Source organism: Vanellus vanellus, assembly GCF_965231255.1.
Source record: "Vanellus vanellus genome assembly, chromosome: 2".
Taxonomy (NCBI): domain Eukaryota; kingdom Metazoa; phylum Chordata; class Aves; order Charadriiformes; family Charadriidae; genus Vanellus; species Vanellus vanellus.
The window spans coordinates 52,418,570-52,434,782 of NC_138906.1; positions in this window are offsets into that span (position 1 = coordinate 52,418,570).

The window sequence follows — 16,213 nt, forward strand, 5'->3', positions numbered from 1 at the left end:
GCCACAGGAGAAAGTTACTGTCTAGCTTAGCTTTGCCATTAAAAGTAGTGGATGTGCTTGAACGTGCTTTAGGAGCAGAACAGTTTCTGAAAAGGGAATCATTTTGGATGGTCAAACACAAGATAAATCCACACTTTTGGACAAATTTTTGGTGTTACTGTAATTGGTTCTCACCGCTCTGCTTATGTAAAGCAGCCATTGCAACCAGTTCAACCAGTCCCTTGAGAAATCCCATTGCATACTGAAGCAAGGAGCTGTTGGTGCATTTCAACATCGCTCAGTTAAATAGTGCTCCGGTCGGTCTCACAAGTCACCTGCCATGGCTCTCAACTACCACGGCTGCTTCGCTCTGCAACCTTGCTAGGGTAAAACGAGGCACGTTTAAAGTTGAATGGAGACTGCCACTTGGTAGTACTATGCAAGCCAAGCACATAACACATAACGTCTCCTTCCCGCAGCCATTACAGTATTTGGGGGTTTGCTTGTTTGCTTGCTGTTTAATTTTGCCCAAGTTCCTCTTATTACTGGAAGAAAGATAACAAGCATATTTTGTGTTTGGTGACCTGGTCAGTGAGATGGATTTGAAACTCAAACTTCCCTGTGATGGAGGTGGGTCCGAGGCAGCACTGCAAATACTTGATATCATTCCTTACTGCAAGGGAAGGTGACAGCTGCGGAGGATAAGCTGACCTTGGTATTTCTTTAAAACTTCCTAATATAGCAGTATTTTAGAAGGTGTAGGAATGAATACAAGAAAAAAAAAAAAAAAGAGGAAAGGAAAGGAGCTTGGGCACATGCTGGACCTGACTGTGTCTGATGCTTTGAACACGGAAGACTCAGTGGCACAGGCATCAGTGGTTTGTACAAGCACACTCAAGCCTGCAAATATTTAGCCTGGGGACGTCACCCAGGCTGGGGATGGCTCTTGTAGGGACAGCTCTGGAGTTTAGGGCAGGTGATTTCATAACTCCCTGTAAAACGTCACTCGGATGTGCCCTATGACTTGACTGCCCAGCTGTTAACCAGTTTATCTATGTTGATAGTCGGCTTAGGTATGTCTGCGCATCCTGCCCTGAGGGAAGGAAGGAGAATAGGAAAGATAAGGGTAGGAAGATGAGCACTGGAAGTAGCAGAAAATCAACTGAGAAGAGGTGGATTTATGGTTTCAGAAACCTTCGTTGATGATGAGAGAGACTGTTTCCCATTGTGCTGTTGCTGTTTGCTCCTACTCACTTGCTGGGAGCGTTTTTGTTTCCCATAGGCCCCCCAAAGGCTTGAGCCTTCATATTCTGCTTGCACTAATTTATATCAACTACCTTGGACATTTTTACTTTTTGTGTACTTTACTTTTCATTTAGTTTTCTAGAGCAACAGAACTCATCCCCTTAAGGCATAACATAACATAACGTAACTCCCTGGTCTTTCAGAAAAATCTAAAATGGCAATTGGCAGGAAAGCATTATATAAAAGCAGCTCAGCTTGGATTATGTTTATGTTTTACCCAATGGAGGATGAGTATACTATTTAACAGAAGTATTTTACAATTGAAAAGAGACTTTTGGATTGCTGAAAAAAGTGCATGTGGCTAGACAATATTTTTTAAATATGAACAACTTAGTCTTGCAGGAAATACGAGTTATTTTCTTTTTTTAAAAAAAATAAGTTAAACAATAATAATACCATACAAGAAAGTCTTCCAGCCTTTCCTAAAAATCATAGGTGTGTTGTGACCAACTTGTAGTGTCCACCCCTGAGTACCTAACTTCTTGACTCTCTGACTTGCCTTGGGATCCCCTGTCTTTGGTGACAAACTTGCTGTTTGCTTGCCAGTCCATATTGCTCCCTTGAAGGTTATTATCCCTCACACCTTCCATCAGTTTTTTATTCGGGCCTTCTCTCCCATCCTGTTCCCTGCCCTGCTTGCTAGTTTTGAGCGCTATGTAATTTTTTGTTGTGGCCTGGCACGAAAGCATTGACAGAGGTAAAGATCAGGATTCTCCTACAGCCAGCCGCTGGCATGCCCTGGTCACTTCGTAACAGCCTGCTCTCAGCTGGGTCAGGGAAAACCAGTCGGATGGATTCAGGTGAAGCAGGTATAGTGATGATTTCTGCATATTTGTGAGGCAGCACACAATAGTTTTAGATCAGTGGTGCGCTTTTCAGAGGACCAGAGTATGTCTAAAGACCCCTAATCTGTGTATTCATCTCTGCTCCATTAGGGCAAGCCAAGAGAGAGTCAACTATATCGTGTATTTGCTTGGGATTGTTGGTCTGATGTAGTCAGAGACAACAGCTCCTATGATGAGGAGACAGGAAGGCTGTCTTTCAGAGCCAAAACAAGCAAGTAAAGCTTTCGTTCCTCCAGGACAGCTGAAAGCGATCAAAAGGTGCATGTGGTGATAAGCATCCAGCAGCTCAGTCCGGGGTGTGCAGGATAGTGGTTGGTCGAGGGTTCGTCTGTAATTTGTAGACTGTTCAGAGAACAGTTTGCTTCCTCGCGAAGTCCCTCCTCTGCTTCCCCACAGAAGGCTTCTTTGAACAGAACACAGCAGGCTTCCTTCTGTGTCTCAGACATTGAATGCCTTTGGGACTGGGCGATAACATGGTGGCACCTTCACCCATAGATACTGGTGGCCTCTGGCCTGCTCTGTGCTGGTGCAAACGGTGCATATAATATGCCAAATGATCCCCTCAGAAGTTATTATCTGAGGGGCACGGGATTTCCCTCCCCATCCACCCTATTTTTTCCTCCTATTGAAGCCAGCTCTCAACAGCTGTAGGACTTCAGAGTCAAGCCTGTAGACAACTCATTGCTTAGACTGACTGCCACTTGCTTTCCCACCACTGTGTGCCAACGTACTATAAACAGGAAAGCAACACTTGGTGCTGCAGGGGATAACAGCTAGAATGAATCATCATGGGGTAATCCTGGGGGAGCTGTTTTCACCTTTTCAAATTGTGGGTGTTGTGGGTGCAAGGAGAAAAAACCAAACCCCAAACAACCTGCCCTCACAAGCTTCCACATACTTCTGTGTATGCAAATGTCGGGGGTTTGTAAACTGTCAACTTCCCAAAAATCTCTTGGAGCTTTTAGACAAACTGAATTGTCTGTCTTCAGGGGACCTCTTCAGGTGGCTTTAATGAGGAAGGGAAAAAAAGACCTTCTCTCTGCCAGAAAAGTTTTTTATATTCTCCTGGACTTTAGAGTTGAGTGTAGTTTGCTGTGTTTTATCATGCCTTGTCCCATGCTTTTTGTGAAAGGTTTTCTTTCCCCACAAGCAGTGTAGTGATCTGCTGCTTTCCAGCCCCAGGGTGCGTGCCAGCAGCCCTGCACGTACTGCAGGAGGTGGGTGGCTCATCAGAGGGACAAGCTGTGTTTTGTGCTTCCACGTGCTTCAAGCAAATAAGCAGCTTATGGGTGGGTTGAGCGAGAGGTCTGCGGGAAGGCCCTGTGGGTAAAAGTCTGTCTTCCAGCCCAGCACTAACAACCAGCCTGACACACCAGGCAAGTGTGGTGGCAAGGGACCGCAAGCATGTCTGGAAACTGGGATGGGGACATCTGACACAGAAAGTGGGTCTTTCATCTTCTTTTTGTGTAAAGAAGGCTTCTGATCATACTACCACACCATCAGATGTCCTGTTCTCCTGATGCTGCTCCTGTTTCATCAAACTTCTTGCTACCATTCACTTTAGCCTGTAACTGTACAGAAACATCCGACTAACATCCCATTTTTTTGGGTACACAGTGCCATCTGGTCCTTGACCAAGCAGGCTAGAGAGGGATTTTTAGTGTTCCTGAAATGCTGAAGTGACTTACTTTACAGGAAAAGCTGTAGCTTCTGTTTAGGCTAACGTTCAAGCCTTGTTGTGCTTTCCTCCTGTCCTCATCTCATCTACATCCCATCATGTCCTGGCTTGACCACTGCTTCTTGCAAGTGGCTAGTTGCAGGGAGCTAAAGCTCTTTTATCTCTTTAGCTGGCATGTCACTTCAGTTAACGGCAACCATTTGATCGAAACCAAACATTTGACCTGCTTGGATGCCTCTTCCTACCTGACTTTACATTTGCTCCTTTTTATCCTCCTCACAGGACCATGACTGATTTATTCCAAAGGATAACCTGGCACGCTCCGGTGGCTGGCCAGCCAGCAGCTGTAATAAGCAAACAACTTGGTGCCCATTACATTGCTCAAAAAATATAGACCACATCTTCTTGGCGTACAGCAGATAATCATCAGGGTGATGACATGCGACCTTGTCATGGTGTAGAGCTGAAAATATGTTCTGGGAACTGAGGCAAGAGGAAAGGCAAAGGAGGATCTTGCAACCTGCTGCCATCCCTCCTATGCTTTCCTCCAGTAGCCCAGGAGAGCCTGCCACCCAGCTCTTGTTTTCCATGCACCTGTCTCAGGGGCCTTCCCCACTGCGCCCCGCTGCTCTGTTGGAGTCCTTCGGGTTGGAGAAGCTCCACTTCCCGGTGGAGAAACAGCCTTCATTCTTCCAGGCCCAGGGTGACCTGCCCTGCTGAGCACCTGAAGAAGTTTTCATTAGCATGACACTGAATCTGGTGAGGTTTTGTATTCCTGTGCAGATGACTGTGGACTTTTGTTACCTTTTCTCTTCAGAGATTTTCAGTGACAAAAGCTCAGCAACAAAAGCTCAAAACATTTATTGGAAACAGAGCCTTGTCAAGGCTCTTTTTGATGAAGCCTGTTTAAGTGGAACACACTTTGAATGCCAAATGCTGTCTAACTCTAAAAAAGTTTCTTTCCCACCATTTTTGATAAGGAATGTAATTACTATCAGTATCTGAAATACTGTTAACTCCTGAATTAACATCTGTTGAGGTGGATGGGGCAGTTCCCACATTTATCCAGGATCTGTGAAAAATCAGGTGGACTCTAGCTACTAGCTAATCATGCTAGTGAGTGCTAGTACTGGTTAATATCTCCACTCGGGTACCACTTCCTATGCTCTTTCTGGCTGCCCAGCCAGATACTCCTTGCACAAAAAAGCAGCTTTGGAGAAGACTGCTATACACAAGAGACTCTGGGCCACACACAATGTCTTGTTTGTTGCTCAAGTCGATAAGCTTTGATCTGGATGCTCACTAAGTTTTCTATTGATTGATACGTTGATACGTGTAAGAGTAGCAGAGAGGCTGATGTGTTCGCAAAATGGAGCCTATTGAACACACAATGTAGTCAGGCCTGAATGGACCAGTTACTGTCATGAATAAATGTACTATCTGTCATATGGTACCACGTTCTTTGGGCTGGCAGGACTGAGATAAGGTGCTTATATACGTTCTACAAAATCATGGAAAGAAAGACAACATCTGAGCATCAGTGTTTTGCCAATGATACTTTAGGAACTGTAAGTTAATAAAGCTGTAGTCATAACGATTCAATAACACCATGTGACATTTCCCATATGACTGGAATTTAGTTTAGTTTTCAACAATTGCTAATCTAAGAGTGACTATATGAAGTCTATTTGGCCACAGAAGGATCCATTTCATCGAACAGAGAACACGTGTGCTGATTTAATACACAATGATCCAAGCTTTCTAGTTAGGGAGCTATCGAGCATTATAAGATCCCTTTTTGGGGTATTTTCCTCAAGCAGCATACAAAGATTTCCTCCTCTTTACTGCAGGTTTATGACAGCAACTCCCTACTTATAGGTGGATGTAGAGTATGTCACATAAAGCTCATGTTGTACCATCACAGGAGATGTCTAACAACTACTTAAGGTATCCTAGTGCCAACTGAAAAGTCGCTCGGTGCCCAGCTTGAACTATTCTGTAAAAAGCCCAGCCCACAGAAAGCCACCCAGACTATGGTGCTTTAACATATAACCCGATATCATACAAGATGCATTTATACATGTTTCAATCTGTTATTTGCAGAGAGGGAGCACCAGTTTTAGGGAAACACCCTGGAAAACCCCAGTAGCCGTTTTCCTAACCAACAGAATTTGAGAAGAGGCGTAATGGTCCTGTCACAAGATTCAGAGCTGTGAATGACCAAGGAAGAATAATGGGGGCATAAAGGCAAATTATGGTCTTTTTGCTTGACTTTAGCCTGCTTTTCAAGCAGCATATCGAACAGCAATGCTGAAGTCTTCTGTCTCATGTCCATGCTTTCAGATGGCTGAGCTGTTGGATGGTGTAGATGTACAGTCACACAAGATCCATCAGTGGCAGTTTAAGCTTGGCTTAAGATGATAAACTCAGAATTTACCTGGGAATGAAAAAAAAAAAAAGTCCTTGTTAATGTTGAGAGGAGAGCTGTGGTGCTGCTGGGACTGCTGGCCCCTGCAGCCAGTCTCCTAGCTTTGTGTCAGTCCCAAGAAGAAAGAAGAAACTAAAATGATCTGAGATACCTGAAGTCCTTGTATTATAAAACTAGCTTCATGCAGGAAGCCACATCCATCACCCAACTTTGCTGTGCTTACACATGCGACTTGTTCTTATGAGCAGTAGATGGCACTCTTTAGATTAACTTGCTCTGAGTGATTTTTATACTAATGGAAACAGGCACATGTACACACACAGACACAAATATTTGGTTCTCAGCAAAATACATAAACCCCAAAAATCTGTTTATATGAAATTTTACTTTAGGCACTGTTAAAAAAAAATGCTAAGAAACACAGAGTGAGTTTCCAGGATTTTTGGGATTGCACTGCACTATTTCCAATGTTACCATCCCCCTTTTTAACTCTGTAGTGTAAATAGATGCCTACTCTCCCCATCTTGTCCTCCAACAGCACCTTCCAAAACTGCTAAATGACCTATGCAGATGAACATCCAGTGTCAACACGAGAACTAGCCTTTCTCACAGCTTGTATCCAACATATTCCCAGTATAATAATGGGATGGGATGATAAATTTTATCCTATCCTCTTTTGATCTGACAAAGTACAAACTCACACAAAGACTGCCTGCACCAAGCCTGTCCTTCTGCTTGGTCTCTGCTTTATCTTATCTTCCTTCTCTGGCCTCTCCAATGACCTCCACAGAGGCCTTGCTGGCGTGCTTTGTTTTGCTCAAGTCCAGTAAAACTCCAAAATTCAGTCATTGCTCTCGGCACTCATACAGGAGCTCTGCGTTTGTTAGAATTCATACCACAGCAGGGAAAGTAAACCACAGGCTGCTTTTGCCTGGCTTTATTGGGTTTTGGTGTGTGGGGTTTTTTTTGTTTTGTTTTGTTTTGTTTTGTTTTTTTAGTTTTCATTTGTGAAATTCTCTTTCAAGGAGCTTTTCTGGATTCACAGCAAGCTGGAAGGGCTGTCATCTCCACCTGTGGTACCTCCTGCCTTTTGATTCTGCTGAGGTCCTTGCCACGCTGAGGTGCTTAGATGATGAGCTGTGACAGCCACTAGTAAATCCAGAGAGGAGATCGCCAGCCCAGTTCATTTTTCTTTTGTAGTTGAAGCTGTGGAACTTCTGTAGGAACTGCTGCACAGTGATTGATGTGACAGGGTTAAGGAAAAGCAATAGCTTGTGGATCCCATAATCTGACACTACAGCAAATCCTGTATGCACATCAGATCGTGTTGGTGATGCCAGGATGCCAGCCACACTATGCCTTCACTGGGGAGGCAGAGATTGTCACGTGAGTTCATAGAATAACTAACTCAGCATCTCATTTCACTCACACCTACACTGGGGACTTATGGTCACAAACTCAGAATCAGGTGTTCTGTTGTACAGCAGGAAATATTCTGGAAGAAAATGATTCATGGTGCTTGTTTAGAAGCAAAGAATGTGCTTCAAGGTTTTGCTGGCAGTTTGAATTCACTGCTTTTAATTCTGCGGTGTGGATTTACAGAGCGGTAAACCAACTGAAAACAGAAGTTGGTCAGTATGTTTTATAAAGCAGGATTTCCCTCTTTTTTTTTTTTTTTCAACAACTCTTGCAGGAGGTGGAAGGGAAGAGGACTTTGTCCCAGATCACAGTCAGTCAGTGCACAAAAGTCAGTTGCTGTTAGCATATTCATTTCTGATGGTTATTTGGTTACTGGAAGCTTTTAAAATTTATTTTCAATTAAGATTTTTTTAAAAAAAAAAACAGCTTTTATTGGAAATTTTTATCCCAAAATTTATCTTAAGCTTCTAGTAACAAAATGCAATTCCTGACAGAAGTAAAAAATGCCATTGCTGTACAGCCATAAATCTCGAGGGCATCCTCTGTAGCAAATGGAAGTATTAATGGAAGAAGTGAGATGAAGAGAGCAAGGTAATAATGTCTATTGAGGCTGAGTCCCTAGTGACAATATTGGGCATTAGCACTAGAAATGCTACTGTTTGGAGGGTATGTGGTGTCCAGTGGCACCCAAAAGCTCCTAAACTGACTCTAGAAATTTTGGCATTTCTGTTTTATCCTCCCTGTCCTTTTTTAACTTCTCTTATTGCTTGTTGTATTGCAGCGAGTGCTCCTCCTGAAACTGGATAATACCTTACACTGCCTCTTTACAAGGGAAAATGGTTGCCATTATGTTCTCCCATCCTTGCTGACCTCAGAAATGAAACGGTGCTCACATCTTCAGGGGTATGTGGGCTCTCCTGACCTTCTATCACCATCTCGCCTCTGGCCACAAGCTGCTGGACGTGCTGCCCGTGATAACTGCCACTCTTCCATCCTCTGCACTGGCTTCCCTTCACTCCCCTGCCTCTATCTGCCCGCCACGGTTAATCACACTTGTGACAGGCCATGATAATGTCATGCTGCTTTTACCCATTCTTTTCCCTCAAATTCCTGCCTGTGTCTCCTTGGTGCGCCCAGGGTTGAATGGTCCTAAAAACAGTTCAGGTCTCTATGGAGAAGGAAGCAGTAATGGACCTCCACAGAATCCTCTCTTAGGGTAAGGGACAAAACCGTACAAAATTACAGGCAAATGTAAGCATTTAATAACTTCAAAATAGTAGATTAGAAGTGTAAAAGAAGCTAGGGTTGGAATGCCCTTGTGACCAAAACCAAATAGTGTTACCTGATTTATGGTTCCCAGGCAAGACTCACCCTTGCCTGATGCAGAAAAGTGATGGGTACTCCTGGTGTACAATCAAATAATTCATAATTTTTTACCCAATCCTTTTCCCTTAGGTAATTCTGTCCCTGCTGTGACACTGTAAGCGAATTGTGATTGCATGCTTGGTCCCGAAATCAATTGTACAAGGAGCAGAAGGGGGGGGAAAAAAGGGAAAAAAAAAAAAGTCAATGCAATTTATTGCAACTTGTAACAATGCGTCAGAGTAATTCTTCTTTCTGCCAGCATGAAAGAGTCCTTGTGGACTTTAAAAATGGGAGAAAACTAGGAAGGTGAAAGGAGAGCGGTGTAGAGATTTGTTCAGGGCTGTAACGAAGCACCTTTTTAGGCTTGAAAGCCCCAACACAATTCAAAGAATTTGCTTTATTAGGGGCTTGTGAAACCTGCTGCCCTTCTGCCTGTTGCAGAGAGGGTGCTGTGCCCTGGCAGCGGCCCGGGATGGCACTTGGTTAACCAGGTCTAAACCAGCTCCAGCCTTGGCTGCTCCAGGAGGGGACCTGATTGAGCCCTCAGCTGCACAGACGTGTGTGTTTGCAACCGCTGCAGTTCATCCGCTGCCAAACGGGTTGTGGAAAGCCAGCAGCTAAAATCTCAGTCCTGTTCTCCAAGGCATACCTGCTGCACGGAAGAGCAGTCCTGGGGAGCTGGCAGCCTCACCAAGGCTGAGTTAAAAATCAGTGTCAACTGAACTGTGTCTGCAGTCTGGGCACAACTTGCAGGTCCTGAGCGTGCCCGTTCATGCTCCTTTTGCTTGTCACCATTATCACTGTATGCCTGCAAACCCTCCTTCTGGACAGCAGCAGGTGTCAGCAAGGTTTTGGCCTATTTGTTCCCATTTGGTTGCCTGTCTGCAGGAACAGCTCCATTTAAAGTTGCTACGGTGCTTCTGCCATGGTGGGATCTGTGAGTTCTTGCCTGATGGTAACTCTTGGGGCACCTTACTCCCCATGTGCAGGTTTCTATGCCATAACACACAGGTTTCACCCTGTTCAGCGAGGTTTTCACAGAATCACAGAATCACAGAATGGTCAGGGTTAGAAGGGACCTCTGGAGATCATCTAGTCCAACCCCCCTGCCACAGCAGAGTCACCTACAGCAGGTTGCACAGGACAGCATCCAGGTGGGTTTTGAATGTCTCCAGAGTGGGAGACTCCACAACCTCTCTGGGCAGCCTGTTCCAGTGCTCTGCCACCCTCAAAGTAAAGAAGTTCCTCCTCATGTTAAGATGGAACTTCCTATGTTCAAGTTTGTGCCCGTTACCTCTTGTCCGACTGGGAACCACTGAAAAAAGGCTGTTCCCATCCCCCTGGCACCCTCCCTTTAAGTATTTATAAGCATTAATAAGATCCCCCCTCAGTCTTCTTTTCTCTAGACTAAAAAGACCCAAATCCCTCAGCCTTTCCTCATAAGAGAGATGTTCTAATCCCCTAATCATCTTCATAGCCCTTTGCTGGACCCTCTCCAGCAGTTCCCCGTTCTTCTTGAACTGCTTTCTCACTGCCCAATTCTCCAGCCTGTCCAGGTCACACTGTATGGCGGCACAGCCTTCCCACATGTCAGCCACCCCTCCCAGTTTTGTGTCATCAGCAAACTTGCTGATGGTACACTCTATCCCTTCATCCAGGTCATTGATGAATATGTTGAACAGGACTGGACCCAGTACTGACCCCTGAGGGACACCACTCATTACTGACCTCCAACTAGACTCTGCACCACTAACCTATTTTTGGCCTGTTTGTTCCCATTTGGTTGCTTGCCTGCAGGGACATCTCCATTTAAAGTTGCTGTGATGCTTCTGCCATGGCGGGAATTGTGAGTTCGTGCCTGATGGTAACTCTTGGGGCACCTTACTCCCCATGTGCAGGTTTCTATGCCATGACACACCTTTTTCACAGCTCCCTGCACACAGGGGACTACTGCAGAGCAGCTCTCACATTGCTTCTTGTGAAGACTGGTGGCCAGGACAGGGTAGGTGGCTGAGCATGGCACAGCAAGCGCCTGTGGGAAGTTTCTTACAGCTGGTCTTGGATCACCAGAATATTCGTCAAAAAACCAGGAGTATGCTTTAACCTGAGAAATGCTTGCCTAGGGAAGGAAGCTGGCAGCCAGTCTAGGGCACGTGAGGAGGCTTCCAGAAACATGTTCTCTCCTCCCCCTTCCTCCCTTGACCATCTAAAGGACTGCTCTCTCCTTCTCTTTCAAAAGAAAATAATCTAACTTAATAAGTAAGCCTTGCAGTTTGAATCTCTGTCCTTTAAGCCTTCTTTCAAAACAGTAGAAAGTATTCCCCCACAAATCCCTTACACACAAAAGTAGCACTTTCACTTCATTTCTTATCCAGTTAAATAAACATGTGCAGGCATCTGGAAATGGAGAAAAGCCAGTAACACTAACCTGCCTACCACATCTCATCATGAAACAACTGAAGGATTTGGGGATTAATAGGCTTACCCAGCGCAACCCTGCAAAGGGAAATCCTGTCTCATTGACTTCTGAGGCTCAGTGTTCAATAGGATTTAAAATGCATCTTTACCATAGTCCCTATAAATCCAGTCAAGCAGCTAAACCACTTGCTTCTGCCCTTCCCTTCACCATATCCTGCTAAGATACTTAGCAATTTGAAACTGCTGTAGCTATGCAGTTCTTTGCATCGTCTTAGTGACCAAACCATCAGTGACGAAAGGGTGCAGGAACCCTTTTCCCAGCTAGTGAAGGTTCCCCTCCTAACACTCCTGGGAAAAAGGTGTCAGAAAGACCTGGCCTTATTAGATGAGCGGGCATTGCAATGATGCGTTTTCAACATCAATGAACTTCACACCTGTTGGAATGGAGAGGAGTAGCCGAAACTCTTCAGGGCCTCCAGGGCTTTCAAGACAGAAGCTGAGGTGTGTTGGCCACAGTATGGGGACAACCAGTGTTTAATCTGCTGTGTGCTTAAGGATGCTAACAAAATGGAGGCATACAAAAAGCTGTGTGTGGCATGAGGGAGTAGCGGAAAGGCTGGTGGAAGACCTGAAGCAGTAACAGTTGCTCTCTTTTGCTCCCTTCCAGTGGCTTTTCCAGTCTGTGAGGAGAACAGCTCTGCCAGGCGCTCTGCCAGCCCCGAACCCCTGTAGCATACTGCCGCACTTGCAGGATTCAGACAAGACTGACCATCAAGGTGAGGTAACACCCTCCCTTTGGAAGAGATTTCTGTGGGAGTACATCATGAAACATCACAGGGGTAATTCAAGGTAAGCCACAATGGAGAGGTTTGGAGAGGTCAGGCACCTCTGGCTTTTCTTGGTTTATATGGGAGCAGGACCAACTGTCAGCCAGGATGCTGAGGTAGCACTGCCTAGAGTTCTTCCTTGATGGGTATATACCAAAGGTGCTGCTCAGCCACACAGTTACTTTTCATTTAGAACCCAGCCAGCACAGAGGAACTTCTGAAAGCAAAGCAAAGCAAAGCAAAACAACCTCTCAGCTTTGATGGATGATTCAGAACAGAAATAAAGCAGATGTTTCTGTTGCCTGCATTGCCTTCCCAGCCCAGCCCTGTTCCTTCATCCTTGCCCTCAGTTCAACGACTTTCCAGGCCCTTCTGTGCTGCAGCGAACTTGACAAAGCCTCTTTCAGGGTCTTAGGAAAAATCTTTCTTTCTGCCATCCTGGAAGCCTGTTGTCTTGCACTTCTTCCAGGATGCCTCCCAGCCCCTATCTGTGCTGCCTTTCCCTGCTTCGCACCCACCCGGCAGCCCAGCAGGTCCCTCTGGGCATCTCATGCTGTGCAGCTTTCGGGGCGTGGGGGACCTGCCCCTCTCCCCCAAAAGCTACGGCTGTTCAGATTGGAGCTGGCGGGGTGAGGCATCCCGCAGCCATGCTGCTGGGGGCCTGCCTTTAAACAGAGGGCCGAAAGCGGTCTGCTCCAAAAGGCAAAGCATCTGCCTGTCTCTCATACAAGAAACATGGCTATCCATGGACACTGACAGATGAGGAAGTCACAGACAAAAAATAATTCTTTAGTACACGTGCAACGTAGCATCAAGCTACAAATCTTGTTAGATGATGACAGGAAGTATCGGTCAGAAGTCAATTCACACAGGGCTGGAGATTTATCTGGATATGGGGACTGTGCAGTTTGTCCTCAGTGTATCATTATAAAATGCAGTGATATTTATGGGCACATGCAGAGATGTAATTGGAACTGTGCAGAGCACAAATTTGATTTGAAAAATTTCTCTTGCATCTCTGCTTTAAGACACGGTGGGGTTGTTTCATTAGCAAGGAGGGATAAAGACAAAAACTCCCCTTCTTGCTCAGTTGCTAGTTATTTTTTTTAAATTAAATAGCACAGCAGTTGGCTGTTTTGAAATTACTGGAGTTGTGAGGAGATCCCACTTGTTCTGCACAAGCACATGGCAAGTAGGGATGGAGGAGGTGATTAAAGAGATAAAAACACCTCTCTCCCACCTCTGTACCTATCTTGTTATCATTGTCCCTAGGCATCTGCTTTTGGGCAGGACAAAACCTCTGATTTGGCCCACTCTGGGCTACATCACTCAAAGGCTGAAGGCAGCTCCTGAGATTCAATTAATAAACCAGAGGGCTGTCAAAAATGAGATTCCCTGTCCCCTCAAATCCCCAGGCAAACCTTTTCTTCTCTTGCTGAGTTGCAGGGAAAGGATCACATAGTGCTGTAGGAGGGGAAGAGTTGCCTGCAATAAGGAGCCAGCTGAGGTCTTTTGGTGGGAAAACCAAAAACCTTGCACAAAGAGGCAGCAGGCCATTGCCTCGGTGCAAGCACCCAGCACTTCACGGGTACAAGAGCATGGCTTTCTGTCCCATGGGCAGCACCGGCGTGTCTTCAGTACCTGTGGCTGACAGCTGGGCTGCATGCAGAGGGAGAGCTGGCAGGAGAAGCAGAAGGCCTAGTCCCTCGTGTACCACAAAGCTGTTGCTGGTCTGCATGGGGGCCAGGCAGGAGGAGGCCTGCAGGAAGAGCAGCCTCTAGGATGCCTGTTCCCTTAATGAGTAGTCTCATGAGCAATACTAGTCATTATTCAAATGCACATGGTGCATCTTGGGCAGGGATGGATACAATCTGTCCAAACAGCACAGATGTGTGTGGGGTTGTGTGGGAAAAGAGCTGTGTGACTGCAGCCTGTGGCACACCAGTTCTTGCTCTGAAGGGGCCTAAAGCTTCCCTAGATCTTTCCCCAATTAAATAAACACCAGTTGGATGTGCAGTGGCAGCATTAGTCTGATTTCTTACTATTATTTGATTTTATTGAATCGTCTTTTAAAAATCTCCAGCCAGTCAGCGGCACTACCAGCCACTTTTGTTTCCAAAAAAATCAGATCCGAATTATTCAGAAAACCAGATTTACCTGTCCCCTCCCTGGAGCCACTGTACACAAAAATCTGAAGAGCGCTCTGCAAGTCATCTCAGGCTTTCATACACCCAGCCTATAGAGCTTTTTTTTGTTAAATGAAGATTTCAAATATTCAAAAGCAACTGTACACACACACATACACACACACACAAAAAAAAACAAACAACCCCAGTCCTCATCTGGCAAGGCTCTTTTAATGTACTTTTACCAAACCACAGTACATACTTCAAATAAGGCCTAACAGATTATACTCTTTATAAATTTACAAACAGTTTATTCTCCTTAAAGAGATATTACTTTTATCAGTCTTGTGTATTTCAATGAATTATATGTTTATTCAAGCATAACATAGCAAATGTAGCCATAAATCTGTAGACTAAATGTCTATAACAGAGGAATCTCAGATACACTATACTTTCAGATTAGGATTGTTTTTTTAATATACACATTTTTGTTTAAATAGGGTAACTGTCACATCCTGGTTATGCTTCCCCTGGGAAAATTGTGCTCAAGAAAGAAACCTGTGGACTGGAATAACTGCAAACAGACAAGGTCTTGGTTCACCTGCCAGGAAATTGGGCCAGCTTTGTAGGCACATAACCCTGGGATTGGCTTTCAACCTGATTTGGAGGGAAGGGGTGAGAGGCTGGATTTGCTTTCCTGGTAGCCAGTGGCCCTGGTCCTTTCCTGGGTACAGACCACTCCATAACATCAGGAACAAGACTGATAGGAAAGCATAACTGCATTTCTGCCTCTAACCAAGAGCCCAGGTTATTGAGAGCTGGCTGGCTGGTAGAGATGCGTTACTCAGATGTGGCATACAAACAGAGTATTTAAAGAAAAAGGAGTAAAAGAAAAGAGGAAGTAAAATGACCTGCCTCAGTAGCAATTTTGACAGTCTTTTGCTACTGCTATGTTTATGAATCTACTTCTGAACCCTCATTCATGTTCTAGTCTCTGCTGACCCCTTTTCCTGCTCACGAGGCTATACCCACAGCCCAGCTGTTGCCAGTTTGCTGTCTTGCCAAGCAATGCCAGAGAAACAGGAGCACCTCACTAAACTGTGAAAACCCCAATAGCTTGCTAAAGAAACTGTGTTTTGAGGATCTCACACTGATCAACATCATGGGCTGTGCAAGGCAGGTGTTTCTGAAGTGTTATATGGCACTAATGGCTTCAATCCATCTCTCAAAGACTGAGAAATAAGTTCCTGCTTGAGCCCAATGTGTCCCTGCCAGAGAACCAATGAGGAAACAAAAAAAAATAATAAGACACCGAGACAAAACCCAAATCCAAACCATGCAAATTATAGCTGAATAATAAAAATCAAAATCCAAGCCCGCACCCCAAGTCCCCCTTGCAACAGAGACAGCTGGTTGCTTTCTAAAGACTGCAGAACCAGCCACTCTGTAGCTCTTAAATAAGAAGAGTTTGGCAATAATTACCATGCACAAAGTAAAGGCCACTTATAAAACATCTCCATAAAAATATCTATTTATCTCTATATCTCTATTTATATATGTCAGTAAGAAGCTTCATACTGAGCACAGCCCAAACACTCTGTAGTGGGGGGGAGGGAATGGGGAATCTACTTAATCCCCATGAAATGAAGCGCTCTTAGTGAAGGTTGGCATCCACATGTAGGGTTAAGTCAGTACAGATCATTTCCAGCAGGCTTCTGTTAATTAGCACGAGTCAAATGGAGTAGCGGGGTTGTTGAGGAGCCGAAGCCTTTCAGGAATATTGTGCCAAATCATGCTGTTGTATCAGAGGAACTCCCTGGACT